Below are 18,721 nucleotides of genomic sequence, written 5' to 3'. Positions count from 1 at the left end.
GGCGCCCCGTGTGGGCCAGTGCTCTCTGACTAGCATTTTAAACCCGGCTTTCTAACGATAGGAGATCCAACCAGTCCATTCTAAAGGAGATCAATCCTGGGTGTTCATTGGAAGGACTTATGCTAAAGCTGAAACTCCAATACTTTGGCCACCTCATGCGACAAGTTGACTCACTGGAAAAGACTCTGATGCTGGGAGGGATTGGGGGTGGGAGGAGACGGGGACGGCAGAGAATGAGATGGCTGGATGGCATCACCGACTCGATGGACATGAGTTTGAGTGAACTCCGGGAGTTGGTGATGGACAGGGAGGCCTGGCGTGCTGTGATTCATGGGGTCACAAAGAGTCAGACATGACTGAGTGACTGAACTGAACTGAACTGAACTGAACTTCTAACGATAATGGGTGAGGGACACGCAGGCCGAGGAAGACAGAGCTACTGTGGGGCGTGTGCAATATGGACACACTGTGCTGATGACGGACATAAGCCTGCAAAGGAAAACGGGGGGCGGGTCTGCTAACAGTCCCGACTCCTCGCCTGGTCTGGGCCCCTGCATTAACCTCGAGGAGGTCACAGCTATTTGGTGAAAAAGGACCCAGATATAAAAATAAGAAAACAGCACTTAATTGCCAAAGAAGTTTCGCTTCCAGGGACCCCAGCACTCCTGGACCAGACCCCCGCGCCCTGGGATGGTGTGCGCAAGGGCAGGGGACGGTCATCCAGCTGCGGGTCTAGTTGAAACTCTGGCTCAGGTGTGAAGAAACAGCTTCGGAGGAGCAGTACCGTGACGAGGACCACCACGAGCTCCGACAGCAATCTGAGCTGGACCGCTGCACCCAGGCCCGAGCCACTGCTCTGAAGCGCGGCAGCGCTGCTTCCCCAGGAGAAGACGGGGGGCCGGGGTCCCAGTCCCTGTGTCCCGAGCAGACTGGCGCTCAGAGGGCCGCTCGCAGGTCCGGGAGCCCTGACAGAGGGCGCCTCTGTGAACAGGCCGGAGCGGAAGCTCGGCGGCCCGTTCCGCTGCTGTCAGTCGCCGCGCCTGCGCCGGGCGGCTGGGTCTCTCCAGCGGCGCCCTTTCGTGCTCCGCGCCTCACTCCACTGTCACGGCGACCCCAGGCAGGCACCTCTGTTTGCTGAGACGGGAAAGGGAGGCCTGCAAGTGGCGTGGAGGATGCAGCAGTGGTGGAGGCAGAGGGCTGGGTCCTAACTCCGTGACCCCAATGGGGTCAGAAATGATGGCCCGCGGCTTCTGAGCACAGGCTGTAAACGGTACTGAGGCCTCCCAGCTCCCTCTCGGGTCGTTTGCTCTGTGGGAGGACGGCTGTCAGATCGTGAAGACACTCGAGTGACCGCAGGGGGAAGAGCTGAGGTTCTTCCCCATGAGATGACCACGAGCCAGCAAGGCACTGGGAAGCTTGGAAATTGATTCTTCACCCCGCAGTCAGGCCTGCAGACGACATGGCCCTGACAACCTCACCAGAGAGCGTGAGCAGGGCCACTCAGATCTCAGATGGTCCTGAGTTACTGACCCACAGTAACCATGAGACAGGAAGTGGTGGTTATCTTAAGCCACTAAGTTTCAGATTTCTCACACAGCAGTTGGTAAATAATACATCTAGTTTAAACCCAGATGATAAAGATTAACTATTAAATCAGAAGTGAACAGACTTTTGAGTTTCTGGATTCCCTCCCTATAAACTTTCAGCAACTTCTAAGACAAATAGACAAATTACCTATCAAAGAGTGTCCATACAGAAGAGGTGAGGGGTAGGGGCATCATGGACCAAAGCGTTTGGAAAAAGCCTTTGCAGTTACCGTAGAGAAGGGCCCAGCACAGGGTATGAGGTGGTCGTGATGCTGCTGGGAGCGTGGGTAGCATTTCTGGAGCACATTCTATGCACTAGGCAGTATGCCAGCTCCTCAGCATACGTGAATGAGCTCAATCTGTATAAGCTAGGTATTATTATCCTATCTTTTGGATAGGAAAACTGAATCAAACCCATAATACCTGAGATCTGTTTCTCCCTAAGCACATAATGGAAATTGCCTGAATTCAAAGGGTACAACTCTTAATTCTCAAGTTACAAGTCCAAGTTGGTTGTCGTCAACTGAAAAATCCAGGATACCAACAGCTATAATACATATGCAAAGTAAGGACACGCAGTCTTGCTTGGTCAAAGGCCTATTTATTTGACCCATCTGGAAACAGTGATTTCAGTTCATTCTCTGGTTATGACATTCCCAAACCCCTAGACTTACAGCTTCATAGCTGTTTAAATATGCCTGCAAATGACCCTGAAATTCAACTCTGTGGACATCTTCTGAGTGGAGCCAGAGAGAAAAAGGAAGACAAAACTAAACTAACCTGATAAGGACAACAGAATAAAGTGATGAGCACTACCCATTTACAACTGTGCGTCTGTTCTGCCAGGCAGAAGGAAAAAAACAAGCCTAAATGGATGGGAAATGTAGCAGAATATCTAGAAAATGAAACCATTAATTAGAAAGATTCAAACAAGATGAAAGAGAGTGAAGACGTACAGACAGGTAACACCCGAGATGCTGGGGTACCTACGCGCCAAGCGTGCTGGTGAAAGAAGCGCTCCAGGCTAAACCGTGGATGCAGATGAGAAGCCTTCAACAGGAAACTGCAATTACGACTCAAGAGCTACTCTTAAAAAACAGGGAAGTAGGAGGAAGATGAAGTGATTTTCTCAACACTATAAGATGAAACAATCAAACACCATTCTCCTCTGCAAAACATTCCCTCAACCTGGAGCCGAGAGAACCATAGTCACAAACAGAACTTTGAAAGAGGACAAATTTCAAGTGTTTTCATTTGCACAATACCTTATCTTGAAAGACATTTTAAAAAAGAGTTACATCTCCCTGAAAGAATTTGAAATAAAAGCCTTTTGTGTGTGTGTGTGTGTGGACTCTATCTCTTGTATGCATGCATTTTTCTTTAAAACAGACTCTAAATACTTCTGATCATGGAAAAATGTACAAAGAGCTGGAAGTTAGTAAGACTGCATTGTTATTTTTGTGTGAGTGAACTTTTAGAAGTTCATGAATATAAGGTTTCTTCCCACACCACCAAATTTCCCTTGGAAAATAAATTCATGAAAATCTGTTACCCAAAATACCATTCACAAGATGGAAAAACAATTTCATCATATTGTTTCTTTATTTTTTTTAATATATCATACAATATAGTTGACATCAATTCAATAATTTGGAAAAATAACCCAATTTTGTCTTGGGCTAGGTTCATATTTGGTCTGCATGTAATATATCTGAGGGCTTCCCTGGTGGCTCAGCTGGTAAAGAATTCACCTACAGTGTGGGAGACACAGGTTCCATCACTGGGTTGGGGAGACTCCCCGGAGAAGGGAACGACGACCCACTCCAGTATTCTGGCCTGGAGAATCCATGGACTGTATAGTCCGTGGGGTCGCAGAGTGGGACACTCTCACTGTAACATTTCTGAAACATCCCTCTGTCCGCAGCTTGCTTTCATATCCTCTCCCACATCACTCTCTGAGACACAGACTTCAATTTCCCTCTGGTCTTTCCTACCGCAGCCTCTCCAGGTGCATGACATGGACTCACTTTATGCCCTCTTCCTCTATGAGAACTCCCTCTTGTAGTCTTAAACCATGATCAATCACCTGAATATTAATTTCGTGGACCTGTTTCCTCAGCGGTAGGCCAATGTATCAGACTCCCCCACTGACTTCTCCACCTTAGGTTCACAGGTACCCCAGGCTCAGTATTCTCTGAAAGAAACTCTTCAACAGCCCTTAAAACCTAGTTTTCCTTTTGTATTTCCTATCCTGGTTGGTGGCTCCCTCATCCCCTCAGTAAACTGAGCTGAAAACTTAGTTTTTCCTAACTCTGTTCTTTGCCTCCTTCCTCCTCTGGCTCAATTCCATATATCCCCAAATTGTGCTGAAATAACTTCTCAAATCCATCACCCACCCCTCATCCCTAAGGCAAGTGCCCTGCTTCAGACCCCTGTCCATCCTGCCCCTCCTACAGAAAGAAGCTACCGTGTTCTTCTCTAAGACTAACTCCTGAGACCTTGACCCCATTCCCTTCTGCTTCCTGTTGAACTTGATTATCAACTCTTCTACCACAAATTACCCCGCCTTACATTTTTCACTGGGCTTCCCAGGTGACTCTAGTGGTAAAGAACCCGCCTGCCAATGCAGGAAATGCAAGAGACGCGAGCTTGATCCCTGGGTTGGGAAGATCCCCTGGAGGAGGGTATGGCTACCCACTCCAGTATTCTTGCCTGGAGAATCCCAAGGACAGAGGAGCCTGGCGGGTTCAGTCCACAGGGTCGCAGAGAGTTGGTCACGACTGAGTGCGCGCGCACACACACACACACACAGATAGACACACAGCACACACACAGCACACACAGACACACACACACACACACACACGCAGACAGACACACAGCACAAACACAGACACACACACACACAGCGCGCATGTATTTTTCATCACTCCCTCTGCATGGTTCTGTCTCTCCAAGCTGTTGAATTAAAATCTCCGACATGAATAAAATCCTTGGCCATTTCCCTCCTCCCCCAGATTCCTTCTCTTTAACTAGCACGGCACTTTATAAGGAGAGTCCGCACTGCATCCCTTTCCTCACTTCAAGCCCACTGCATCATCCTCCCGACGTTCTCAGAGTGCCACCTCTGCGTCTGTCCCACTGCCGTGCACGACAGCGTCCTCTCATTCTCCAGCCTGCTGGCGCACTCTGCAGTGCGTGACAAAGGCCACGGGAGTCCTTCTCCCCTCTTCGCTCCCAGGCAGGTCACTGGCCTCGATCTCCTCCCTGCCTGTCCTTTCTGCTCTGCAGACCCTTGAACGGACGCAGGCACCAACCCGCCACCCACACAAGTTCCCTCGTTGGTCTGCACTCTTGGTCTGGAAGGACACTGCTTCCTTATGCGACCTCTTCCTGAGTTCGTATTTTCATGCTTGACCTACCTGCTGACATTTAAGCCCATATTTTTGGCTTGTGTTGGGACTTTTAGCATGTTTTTGCTCCAAACTTTCATACCACAGTCAATATTTTGAAAACCAAATAAATTCTTCTCCTCCTAAAAATTCTCTGGTTTTTCTTTTTTTTTTTGGCCGCACTGTGCAGCATGTGGATCTTAGTTTCCTCTCCAGGGATCGAACCTGCGCCTCCTGCATTGGAAGTGTGGAGTCTCAGCCACTGGACTGCCAGGGAAGTCCCCTAAAGAATTCCCTTTTATGTTCTTGCATGCATCTGGTCTCTCAGCAGAAGCATCTTGGAATCAGTTCCAACCATTCTTATTCCTTCCTCCTTTCCTACTGTCCAGGTACAGTTCAGTTCAGTTCAGTTCAGTTGCTCAGTCGTGTCCGACTCTCTGCGACCCCATAAATCACAGCACGCCAGGCCTCCCTGTCCATCACCAACTCCCGGAGTTCACTCAAACTCATGTCCATCGACTCGGTGATGCCATCCAGCCATCTCATTCTCAGTTGTCCCTTTCTCCTCCCGCCCCCAACCTTTCCCAGCATCAGAGTCTTTTCCAGTGAGTCAACTCGTCGCATGAGGTGGCCAGAGTATTGGAATTTCAGCTTTAGCATCAGTCCTTCCAATGAACACCCAGGATTGATCTCCTTTAGAATGGACTGGTTGGATCTCCTTGCAGTCCAAGGGACTCTCAAGAGTCTTCTCCAACACCACAGTTCAAAAGCATCAATTCTTCGGTGATCAGCCTTCTTCATAGTCCAACTCTCACATCCATACATGACCATGGGAAAAACCATAGCCTTGACTAGACAGACGTTTGTTGGCAAAGTAATGTCTCTGCTTTTTAATATACTATCTAGGTTGGTCACAACTTTCCTTCCAAGGAGTAAGCATCTTTTAATTTCATGGCTGTAATCAGCATCTGCAGTGATTTTGGAGCCCCAAAAAATAAAGTCTGACCCTGTCTCCACTGTTTTTCCATCTATTTCCCATGAAGTGATGGGACCAGATGGTTTCCAAATTTCACTGGACTTTGTGACTTTGGAAGGAAGCTTAAATTCACAGTGCAATTTCCACCCTCAGTAACACCGCCCTAGTTTGATGCCTGAGTGATCACAATGGCCTTCCAGGTGACCTGTCAGCCTCTGGCCAGTACTCCAGGCCCCTCCTCCCCAAGGCCTGGAGAAGTCGTTTTGCACAACACAGGAGTCGGGAGCAGTGGGTGGCTGTGGTGGTTTGGAATAGTTTTGGAGTAGGATGCAGCCACTCCTGTGTATCCACTATAATTACAACACAGTTTTATACTAAGACATATGTATCCAGTTTTATACTAAGACATATGTTCAACTCTCAGCCTGCTCATCATTGGGTGGGTGAACTCAGACAAATCACTTAACCTCTGAGCCTGAGAAGTAAGAGCTGTGAGTATTTGCTTAGGAAATGTAAGCCATGAGAAAGAAATCAAGAACGCTCGTGTTTAAATTTGAAGTACTACTAGCACTGCATGGAATCCACAAAATTCCTTTTTTTCTCCACTCTTTTGGGCTGTAAGAAAACAGGAATTCCACAGAGGATGGCAAGGTAGGAGCTGACCTCTTCCAAGGGGTGGGAGAGACAGGAAAAAACTGAGATTGCTGCCCTCTGGACTGGCTGCTGGTCAGCACCACCTCTCCATTCAGACTGAAGGCAGGAGGAGAAGGGGATGACAGAGGATGAGATGGCTGGATGGCATCACCGATGCAATGGACGTGAATTTGAGCAAGCTCCGGGTGACAGTGAAAGACCGGGAAGCCTGGTGTGCTGCCGTCATGGGGCTGCAGAGTCAGACGTGATTTAGTGACTGAGCAACTATTTTAATAAGGAGGTGGAAGGCCTCCTGAAGGGGTGAGCTCCCCAGCACTGATGGGAGTCAAGCAGAGGCTGCAGAGCTGCTGTGAGGGACGCCCTGGAATGGGTGTGTGCATCCTTAGGCAGATGGCTCCAGTGGACATGACTCCCCTTTCTTGTCTGATCCTACATTCTATTTATTTATGGGCTTCACTACTAGCTCAGCTGGTGAAGAATCTGCCTGCAATGCAGGAGACTCAGGTTAGATTCCTGGGTTGGGAAGATCCCCTGGAGGAGGAAATGGCAACCCACTCCAGTATTCCTGCCTGGGAAATCCCATGGACAGAGGAGCCTGGCAAGCTACAGTCCATAGGGTCAAAAAGAGTCAAACACAACTGAGTGACTAACACTTTCACTTTTCCTTCTATTTATCGAGGAAATTAAACATATCAGAGGGTACAGACGAGCTTGGAGTAAGATTCTCCCAAGCTAGAACCAAGGACACCATGGATGGAGTAATACAAGGCTAAAGAAATACGATACAGGAAGGTGAAGTGAACAGAAGCTGAAAGTGCCAGGAAAGATTAACACAGGAAAATGTCAGACTGGGCCGGGAAAGAAGGTTAGATTTGGGAACCAGGTGTAAAAAAAGAAGAAAAAGGAACGTTAGAAATCTGAAGGGAAAAGATGAAAACTCTAAAAACAGTAGCCGGAAAAGGTAAGATTTCTTGGTTTTAAAACTGGAGAAAATAAAGCATTTACCCAGAGGGTCTATCTCCTCACAGTTTCGAAGATTCTGTTACCAAAAGAGAAGGAATTCCATTAGGTTCTAGCTGGCGATACCAGTTCCCCTGAGAATTAACACACAGCCAGCCCCAGGAGAAAGCAAGCAACCTGCCTCCTAAGCAACGTTCCCTGGACCGTGATGGACCGTTGTGCACTGTTCATGGTCCTTTTGTGACATTCTGTAGCTGTTCCCTCAAAACCGTTTTGAGAACAGCTTTACAGAGGAGTAATTGACACATCAAATTGACCCTGGTGGTCCAGTGGTTAAGAATCCACCTTGGAGTGCAGGGAACTGGGGTTTGATCCCAGGTCAGGGAACTAAGATCACACACGCCTTCCAGCAACTAAGCCCAAGCACCACATCTACTGAGCCCAAGCACCACATCTACTGAGCCCATGCCACGACTAGAGAGTCTGTGTGCTGCAATGAAAAGATCCCACACGATGCAGCTGAGACCCGATGAAGCCACATGAATTAATTAATTTTAAAAGTTACAAAAAAGGCACTGCATGTATGTGATTTGTTCGAGTTGGTAAGTCTGAACACTTGTGACACCACAGTTAGGACCAAGGCACCAAACACACCCAGCACCTTCCACGGTCGCCTTGTGTCCCCGACAACCTTTCAGGAAAGCAGCAAAGACCAGATAATTAAGCCTGAAGCCCTGGTGCCCCCTGGGTCAGTGGGGAGAAGTGAGGTGAGGAAATCTACCCTCTGTTTTTTCAAAACCACGTCATGAGTCTCCACACTCACGTGGTGTTCCTAAGACTTGGTCCTGACATGTTCTTCTGAACAACCTGCCCTCCTGGCTCCACCCACACAGTTAGACCAGGGTCAGGATCAACCCTCACAGAGCAGCTGCCATTCCCGAGAAGCCCTCGAAGACTCGCTCTGCAGAAAGGCTAATGGCACAGAGGGGGCTTCAGGGTCTGCCAAAGGCCCCTCAGATATTCCATGCAGAGCCTTCTCTGAGCAATGAAAATAGGCAAGCACATCTCTAATATCTGATGAGACAAGAGCTAACCAGTGTGTAGGGTCTTGCTGGGAAGAAATGATGAATATCCTGTCCAGAAACCCTTTCACTTAATATTTGGAGAAATGGGCCCAGCTGAGGGTTCTCGGGCTTTTGAGAAGTGAGACCCATAGGCCGAAATACTCTGAAGAAGATGCCCAGGTCAGCAGGAGTCTGGACAGAAAGTCAGGTGAGGGACGCCCGGGGCAGGTAGTCTGCCCAGAAGAGAAGACCGAGGGCGGCTGCAGGGCTGAGTCACGGCTTCAAACAGCCCCGGGAGTAGGTGCCGACAGGCCTGTTCTCATCTCCCCATGAGGGAGGACAGGGCTGACAGGTGCGCATGATGAGGAGCTCCAGCTAAGCCCAGCGAGGCTGACTGCTGGTGACAAAGGCTAGACTGACAAGGCTTCCAGGCCCCTGGTAATAACAGTGTGGAAGCAGAGTTTGCAGGGGCGTGCAGGAGAACGCGTGGTGATACTGAGCCTGGGGACTCTACATGCCCCTCCTGTTCACAGAGCCCCTCAGGTCCCAGGGGGAACGCGCCCCCTGCCCTCCCCACCTCTGTCCTGCCTGGGGCCTGTGTTTGACCGTGCAGGCGCTGAAGCCTGGGTCTGGGCACTCAAGCCCTAGGGCACCACGTCTGACGAGCCCCTGCCGGTGACACAGTGGGTGATGTCCCTCTGCACGCACAGTCCACGCTGCGTCCTCTCCTACATTCTGGAGAAATCCCATCTCATGACACAGCCGGTGTCTGCTCGACTCTTAATCTCCTGTCTCATTCATGTCTTTTATTGGGCTCTACCCCCAGTGACTCGGCGTCGTGCCAGAGCATCTGGCCTGGACTCTGTGAATCTCAAGTCCTGATGTAGAGGCTGCTGATGATGGAAAGGTTCCTGAAGACCCCAGTCCTCCCAGAGAAGCTGCTCCTTCCACCAAGCACAAGGTCATGGTCACCTCTGGGGTCTAGTGACGGCACTTGGTATACATCTCCTCATACTTGGCCGACTTATTTGATATCATCTCATGAAGAACTGATGCTTTTGAGCTGTGGTGCTGGAGAAGACTCTTGAGAGTCCCTTGGACTGCAAGGAGATCCAACCAGTCCATCCTAAAGGAGACCGGTCCTGAGTGTTCATTGGAAGGACTGATGCTGAAGCTGAAGCTCCAATACTTTGGCCACCTGATGTGAAGAGCTGACCCACTGGGAAAGACCCTGATGCTGGGAAAGATTGAAGGCAGGAGGAGAAGGGGATGACAGAGGATGAGATTGTTGGATGGCATCACTGACTTGATGGGCATGAGTTTGGGTGAACTCCGGGAGATGGTGATGGACAGGGAGTCCTGGCGTGCTGCAGTCCATGGGGTCGAAAAGAGTCAGACACGACTGAACAACTGAACTGATCCACTGACTGATCATGAAGTCAAACTTCATGCTGTATTGATTTAAAAGGAAACATTTTCTAGAGGGCCCCCACTAACTAAAATAGATTGAAATATTTAGTAAAAGAAAGAAAAAGATGCTTAGGTCCTCTGATGTAAGAAAAATGTTAGGAAATGACTCCATATAAACAAAACATCCCTTGTCCTCCAGGTTGCATATGCTGTTCCCTGTGTAACCATCCAGCAAGAGTAACCTGGAGCAGACAGCTGCGACCACAAAAGCAGTGGAGAGACCTCTGTATTCAGTACTTGTATCTCAACTCCTCTCCTCTTGGAATCACTGTTTTTCCACCAGACTTTCTAAATTTAAGAGAGTATGCTCAGTCATGCAGGCATGTCCAACCCTTTTGCGACCCTATGGACTGTAGCCCACCATGTGCCTCTGTCCATTGGATTCTGGAGACAAGAATACTGGAGTGGGTTGCCATTTCCTTCTCCAGGGCATGTTTCCCACCCAGGGATTGAGCTTGGGTCTCCTGCATTGCAGGCCTATTCTTTACCTCTGAACCATCAGGGAGGTCCATAAAACTTAAGAGAGTAGATTTCCCCTCAAACCTGTAGTCTCTCCAAACATCTAGTTCTGCTCGTGGTGTTACATCCAGCCCCCAAAACCTCTAATGCATTGTTTTTTGACCAACCCCATGCATCAAACTTCCTAATAGAGAATGTCTCATCCTCTGGGTCCTTCACCCACAAAGCTCTCCAGAGATCAGTGACTCTGAGAACATCTGAGCCTGAAAACAACAGGATTAAAACTGAGGATGCCTCTAAATAAAGATCTTAAGTTTCAGAGATGAACAGCACAACTTTCAGCTGTGATTCGGGTCACGTTCCCAAATACCCAAATCAGGAACACCTCTGACATCCAGGAATAGCTGAGTAATTTCCTTTTAATCATGTCCTGCGTCTCCACTTGGACATTGCAATTCAAGGAGCGTGTCCATGTGTCTTAGGCTCATCTTCCAGAGACAAAAGATATCAGGTGTAGGGTGCTGGGAAGACATTTGAAGGAAGCGGTTCATGAGGCTTTCCTCACTAACTGATTTTCAAGGACACACGCCCGCGTGCCCTGACCTCTCCCAGGCTCCAGCACTGCCTGTCCTCAGTGTGGCGGCCACTAAGAGACGACGCCTGGCGTCCCTGTTCTTCTGGGCTGCCGACTTCTCCTTCTCCGCCCTCTCTGTGCTGCCGACTCTTTCCTGACCTCGCCTGAGGACACGGCGTTTTCTTTTCCCTTGCTTGCCTCTGTGTCTCTTCTCACCTGCATATACTGCCTGTAGGATCAGCCTCGTGGAGATGTGAGGCAAAAATACATAGAACCTCCTGACATCGTGGGCGTCTTTAGAATTTACAAACCATTTTCTGTATCCTTTCGCGTGACCCTCACAACACCTGCTCCCATGCCTGGGCTAAGTTTCTCCTCGATTCTTCTTTTAAATTAAGAAAGGGGGGCTCAGAGGCGCGAACTGGTCGGTCCAAGGTCACATAATGTCAAAGAGGCAGGTGTGGGGAGTCAGGGTCCTTTTCCCACCTGGCTTCACGTTGTTGCACTGTGACATGCTGGTCAGAAAGCTTCTCCCACCCTAAGCCGCCTCTTCGTTAGCAGCCAGAAAGGATACGGATAGATCCACACTCAAGAGAGCAATATTAAGAAGAAAAGAACTGAGAAGGTCTACGCCAGAGCTGCAACCAGCTCCCGCCCTGCACAAGACCGGCTGTCAGCCAAGCTGTCAAGGCCTCAGGGAACCGCACAGAACCCCAGTGGTCCTAGGGGACAGAACAGGACGTGGACGGGAAGGAGGCCACAGAGGGGTCACCGGCTGGGGGGAGGGTCGCTCTCTTTCAGCCTCTCAGGCTGAGCTTCTGCACCACTCCCTTGCACGGCAGCTCACCAGCTTCTCTGCCATCTTTCTGAGAGTATCTCAGGACCCTGACCCCTGGTCCCTCGTGGCACTGCACAGTGGGCACGGGACTCATTTCAGGGATAGAACAGGGAGATGGAGTGTAAATGTCTGGTTCTCTCCTCTGGGGAAGGGCGCTGACGGATGGAGGTCTCACTTGGCGGTTTATCAGCACAACATAAAAACCAGCAGTGGCCGTCCTGCTTTCTAAGAGGGTGCACCCGGGGCCCGGCTGTGTCCCCCCCAGGCCTCCGCCAAAGGATAGGGCTGAGAAGTCCAGGCGGTCCCTCCTCTCCTTTCTCGGCTTCACTCCTTAAGTCTCTATAGCGTGTGTGTCTCACCTGATGCTAAACAGATGACTGACTTTCGGCAGGTCCGTCTCCCCCCACCCACGCTCACGTGGCGTTTCCAGTCCTTTTTCTGTTGCCTGCTCACCATCCCCCCACGGCTACTCTGCCCGGCTGATCGCTGATCCGGGTCTAAGGCGACCACTCATCCCCTGTTGTCCCGGCACCTCCTGACTCGCTACCCTGCTGCAGGAGCTCCTGACTCAATACCCTGCAGCAGGAGCCTTCCGCGCTCACACGCGGGAGGGAGGTCTGGACCCGGGCCGCCCTCTCCCCAGCTGGTCGCTGGGGCCCGTTTCTCTCACGCCCTTCCTCCTGATCCCTCTGAACTTGATCCAGGCCCCCGACTCCGTCAGGAACTGTCTAACACGTTGCCGTCTGCCCAGCGCATCCTGACACAATCCCTTCCCTCGCCTCTGCTTGCACTCCAGCGGTTCCCCTCGCCTCTCGAGTCCCCCTGCTCAGACTCTCTGATGAGGCATCAAAACCGCCCCTCCCCACGCTCGGTGTGGACATCAGTCGGCTGGGGCCGGATATGAAGTGAGGGCTGTGGCTTCCCCGGAGATGGGCACAGAGCCGCAGCTCCGCGAAGACAGGATCAGGGCACAGCGGTCCACGTGGGAGGCTTAGCGCCACAGGATGAATCGCTGGGTCCCAGGGGGTGGTCCTCCCAGTCACACCGGATCGAGGCTTCTCTACGCCTGACGACCGCGCTCCCACCTCCGAAACCCAGCATGCTGCTTCCAAGGCGGACTCAGCTTCACGCCGACAGCTCTTAGCCCACAGGGTCCCTTGAAGCAAAGCCTTTGTGGGTAAGACAGATGATAAACCAGGCCGGCCATGACCGGAGGAGATTCTGGAATCCAGTGGGTAGAAACGGGCTGAGTGCCCCCTGGCCCAGCGGTCCCAGTGGATGCGCCATCTGCACCGGGACGCTCCGCGCAGCACTTCCTGCCCCGAAGCTTGGCACAGGGCGGTCTGCGCCCTCACTTTCCCGACCATCTCTGAAGGCTTCCTTCTCACAGCACTGTTCCCTGGACGCGCCTCACGAGGTTCTGTGGGCGGCTGTGTCTGTGCTCCCCCGACCCTCCCACTCCACTTCTGAGGCCCTCCCCCACCCACTCTCAGCCTCTCCTTTGCTTATTCTCAGAGGCCTTTGCTTTCATTTTTTGGTTGCAAAGGGGACGGTCAATGCCTCTGACACACAGGCAGGCCCTGGCCTCGTGGACACTGAGGGTAGGAAGCAGGGGGATTCTGGCAGGGGCCACGTGTCCTGCTCCCACTCCAGCTTGCTTTCCGTCCCCTTGGCTGCCTCTTTCTGGAAGATTCATCCCAAGTGAGCAACAGGCTGGGGCTTGCATCACAGCCCTAGGAGTGCCTCCAGAGAACCCAGCGGGTCGGGTTCAGCTGGGCACCATACACACACACACACACACCAGGCGTACTTAGGCACCACCGTGGTCCCCCCCAACGCTTCCAGATAATAAGATCTGGAAGATCATCCTCCTAACTAGCCTCTCTGATGTCTTCTTGATCCAGAATTACCAAACATCACGCCACTGTGACCATATAGTTTGCCACCCAAACAGGCACTGAGAAAGTGGAGTGATCGGTAATCATGTTGGAGAAACAGGCAGGGACTGCTTGTCTGGAACCATCCACTGAAGACAAACCAGGACACATGGTTTCCCTCGTTATTGTTGCCTCGTGAGCAATCCCACTGATGGGAGAACGAGAAATTACACCCTCAGTTTAACCAGGGGTAGGCACGTATTAAAAGAAATCCAACAAGGACCTGCGGAAGGAGTCTAAAAACAGACGGCGTGGGGGAGGGGGGACTGTGTTGAGCATGTCTCCAAGAAGGACTCACGAAGAAACAAGGCTGCTGAGACCCCATCTGTGTGCCTCAGCTCCTAAAGCACACGGCGCGTGCCTCTTCCCCAGCCTTGGGGTGATATCAGACTGCGCTGTTGGCAGGTGTTGCGTGTCCAGCTTAAGGGCAGTGGAGAGGGTGTTGGGGCTGAGCAGGGTCATGACTCGTAGGTTAAGTGAACACAGGGCAGGAGGAGAAAACTGGAGACCAAGAGGCTGGAAAGACCGTTCTCCATCAAGTCAGAAGAGGTAGAATAAAGGCTTACAAAGCGCATACTGAAACAAATGTTGAACAAGCCCTGTAATCAGTGGTTTTATATATGTGCGGTTACACGAACTTCTAATGACCTAGGAACGTCTCAATAATCCTATGTCCATATGAGGGACTCATTCTCAGTCTCCCGAATCAGGCCATAGTTACTAGGATATGGCTTCCCAGATTAGGGGGTAAAGCAGATGCAAACAATAAAAAGTTCAGTATCCTGAATACAACTGTACACACATTTGTACCCTTGAGACAAAAAGAACTCTTGAAAATGATGGGGTTGTGTTTCAATTTTCAGACCCAAGAACAGATTTTATTATCATCTATGAATGTCATGAGAATTCTCAGTTTTAAAAGACTTCAAAACGTAGGACATCCTTAAAGAAAAGTACAGGTGATCCTAAAATGACATTTATTTGATTTAATGTGAGTTTTATTTGTCACGGTGGATGATGGAGGAATCCACTAGAATGAGACGGGAAGCTACTGTCTGCAGGCAAGGGCAAAACTGTGTCGATGGAGGCAGGGACCTCGGTGCAGAGGGATGGAGGAGGGTGTTCTCTCGGCCGCTGACGGTCCAACGGTGATTGGTTGCAGAAGATGCTGTGGGCGGCGCCGAAAGGAGAAAAACTCCTTGAGGACAAAGGCAGCCTTGAGGCTGTCCTCGTAATTCAGAGGGAAAGTTGCTGGCTGTGTGGGTCATCGTGGCAGGTCCTGCCCACTGGGCAGCTCTGCGTGTAGTGAAATTCTGTGCTCTTCACAGGACGGCTCTAAATATATCTCCTGGTTTGACAATCCCCAAGACACATGCGGAATTCCAGGACGCTGTGCCTTCGCTACAAGTCTTAAAGCGGGGCTAGAAGCCAAGGCGGAGGCGTGCTAATGCACGGCACTCAGATGCCACGTGGAGTCGATGGGGCTGATGTTGGAAACCCCTCAGTCGACACTGACTGTACATTTGCCATATGCTCAGGGTCCTCTAATGAGCAGTTACGGAAGAATCCTTCCTTGTTTGGACTGGGCTGCTGAGTTCTGCAGAGCTGTTCCCTGAGCTAAAAATACTGGAGCTAATTAGCTCGCTCCACTCTTCGGGACTCGCCAGATGGCAACTCGAGGCAGCTCTCAGTGCTCGCTGCGGTGGCAGAGCGTCTCACAGTGTGGTCCATGGACCACGTACGTGCATTGGAATTTTCCAGCGTGTCAGCTAAAAATGCAGATTCCTGGATCCATCCCGCAGCATCATCGAGTGTGTGGGGCTTTGCATCTGCCTCTTGACAAAACCACCCGGACACGTTAACAAGCGTTCCCCGGGCGAGCACGCTGACATTTGAGAACCCCTGTCCCAAGGTGCCTGGTTTGCAAACCTGGCTCCACTCAGAGTTACCAGGGACCTTTTAAAGCTCAAGTCCCACCACCAGAGAGCTACGTGGCTGTCTGGTGAGTCTAACGTAGGAGCAGGTACACACGACCCAGACCTTCAAGCGCACCTCGGGGTGTTACCGAACACCCACACATCTACAAACACACACACCAAGAGAGGACTGGGCCCTGGAGCACGTGGACCCCCTGCTGTCAACGTCATTGCTGAAGGCTCTCAGAGCTCGTTCATGAGTGTCCACCCACAGCGCTGCAAACGGATCACTGCCCTTGTCAACCAAACATCCAGATATTCCCTCCAGCCAGCGCAGCCGCTCTCCGTGGGCGTGTTCACACAGCCCTGGTGGCAGGTAAGCTATGGGGCAAACATCCTTTCCCTGACCCCAGCTCTCAGTTTCACACGTAATCAGAGGGGAGAAGCAGCACCTCTAACTTGGAATTCGTTGAAGTTACTGCACAGGACAAAGTGTTAGGCTGAGGCGGTGGGTGACATGTGTGGACCATGAACATGGACTCAAATGCCTCGGGAATGAGAAAGACTGGGGACAGTCCAGGCCAGGGACAGCCTCTCAGCCGTGTCACTCACGCCTGTGCAAATACACACACTCTAGCCTGGGTCTCTTCCTTGATGAAGTGGAGATGACATTGGTGCTCACATGATCGAAGCTGAACTGAGAGAGCGCATCTGAGGCATTTTTAGGGATGGGGCCATGCTGCCTTCTCAGGACATGAGGTCACCATGGAGATCACCCCACTGGGATGTCTGGCGGCGGGGCTGCAGCCTTGCCTTTCAGGGATGGCGTGGCTCTGAGCGCGTCATAAACTTTGGGTTTCGGTTTTCATGTGGGCAAAATATAGTGCTTCTGAGAGCCAAGCTAGTTTGATGGCAAGTGCTCCCTCTGTACCATGATTTTGAAATTCTAAAGGAATCAGTGGTGTCACAGCATAAAGGGGAGAAGGGTGCATGAGAAAGGAGCATCAGGAGATGACAGGAAGGATGCAGGACTCAGGTCCCTGCAAGGAGGCTGGTCTCCCTGGGACCCCGGTCCGAATATCTGCCTTCAGCCCCATAAGGAAGTCTTTCCTCATTCCTTAGAATCTCTGCTGAGTGCCCTCAGGGATGTGAAAGGGCACCCAGCCCTGGGAAAGCCCTTTGGGTTTGTTTTCTGTTCCAAACACAAAACACAAGTGTTGGGTCCTCGGCACAAGTCCCCAGGCTGGGTCAGAGGGCACTTCATGTCGTGGGATAAGTCAGTGAGTCTTCCTCCAAACCAGGCCAAACATGTTCCATTGGAGACACATCAGCCTGCAGTGGACACTTAACACATATGCAGTGTTGGGCATGATGGTGTGACAGCAGTGGGCACTTGGAGATGCTTCTGAGGACCATTCCATGACCTCCAACTTGGAGTTGTTTTTTTTCTTGGATAAAAGGTACAGACTTTGAACTTGATGAAATAATATTCTTCGAAAGGTAAAATTCGGGAATCTATGTGTTTGCTTCCTTCTAATGAGATGCAATCTCTAATTGTGTCTGTTCCAGAATGTTCTCTGTTGCCATGGTTACCATAAGGTGGCCGATTACTACTGCTCCTCAGGTCGGTGGAGACAGACTTTTCTCTGAACTCATTTTCTCCTCCTGCTTGTATTTGCTCTGTTTACTTAACTAGACCCAGATCTGGATAAAAGAACCGTCTGACGTTTGGAGGGAGTGGCTCTCTGGTGCCCGCGGTGAGGGCCACTCACGCCCAAGGTCACAAACCAGCAGATTTTGTCTACCTCCATCATGCTGTCTCCTCCCCTTCAAACCCTCGACTCTGCATGTTAGCCTTTTCAGAGTCCAGGTAAAGACATTGGACCCCATCCTTCAGTTCAAAAATAAAGGGAGACTTTGGGACTGTCCTAAACTCACAGTTTGAGACAGTCAGGAGCTGTTTACAGCAAGCAATATTCACTTTCATAAAGATACTCAGAGTATAAGTCAGTTGCTTAGAAGGCAGACCTCCCGGTCTCACGCCAGACCTGCCCACTCAGGGTCTCTCTGGGCAGAGCCGAGGATCAGCTTCTCCATTGGCCATCTGGGATATTTTTGATGCTACTAAACATTTACAGCCACAGGCTGCTGGGAAGCCAAGTCCAGCTAACTACCCAGAGGGTTTGTTTAGAGATGCTTGGTAGAAACCCAAGGCCTCCAGACAGAGCTACTCACTGACCCGGGACATGGGATAGGCTCCCCAGAGCTCAAGGTCAGCTTGGCTTGTCAACCTAGGACACAGGCAAGGCTCCCCAGAGCTCAGGGTCAGCTTGCCGTGTGACTGGCTCTGAGAGAGCCACACCCAACATTTCTGGATGGGGCCATGCCTAAAGCATCCCGGGGGATGGCAGCCTACCCCTCTCCTTACAAATCTCCTTGGGGAGAAGGTTCTCTTAGAACTGGAGGGGATACACTATGCTTAGGTGAATTAAGCCAGACACAGGAGGATGGGCAGTGAGTCATTCTTTTATACGAAGTACTTACAACAGGCAGATTCATGGAGACTGAAAGCAGGACAGATGCTCCCAGGTCCTGGAGAAGGGGCCGGAGGCGTTACTATTTAACGGGAAAGGTAGGGGTGGTGGGAACGCAACACTGTCAGCTTAATGTCACTGAACTGTTTGCTTATGAACGGTTAAAGCGATGAATATTATATCTATTCACCACAATCACAAAAACCTGGAGAGAGAAAATGGGTACTAAGATGTCTGAAAAATCACTGTGTAATCAACAGTAGTAACTGACAAAGAAACACATTTCAATCACTCAACTATTATTGATTACACAGTGCAATCCTCGATGAATCATGAATCTAAGAAAAAATAGGTATGTTAT

General features: G+C 50.7%; 1 protein-coding gene across 1 annotated transcript in view; it reads right to left on the bottom strand.

The window, feature by feature from the left end:
• DPP6 (dipeptidyl peptidase like 6) overlaps positions 1 to 18,721 on the bottom strand; it is a 425,246-nt gene that overhangs the window by 200,995 nt on the left and 205,530 nt on the right. The window lies entirely within an intron of this gene.

This window comes from Moschus berezovskii, chromosome 3 (genome assembly GCF_049115385.1).
Source record: "Moschus berezovskii isolate FMDL1 chromosome 3, NW_MosBer_1.0, whole genome shotgun sequence".
Taxonomy (NCBI): domain Eukaryota; kingdom Metazoa; phylum Chordata; class Mammalia; order Artiodactyla; family Moschidae; genus Moschus; species Moschus berezovskii.
The sequence above is the reverse complement of the archived record's forward strand: the minus strand, read 5'-3'. Positions and strand labels throughout refer to the sequence as shown.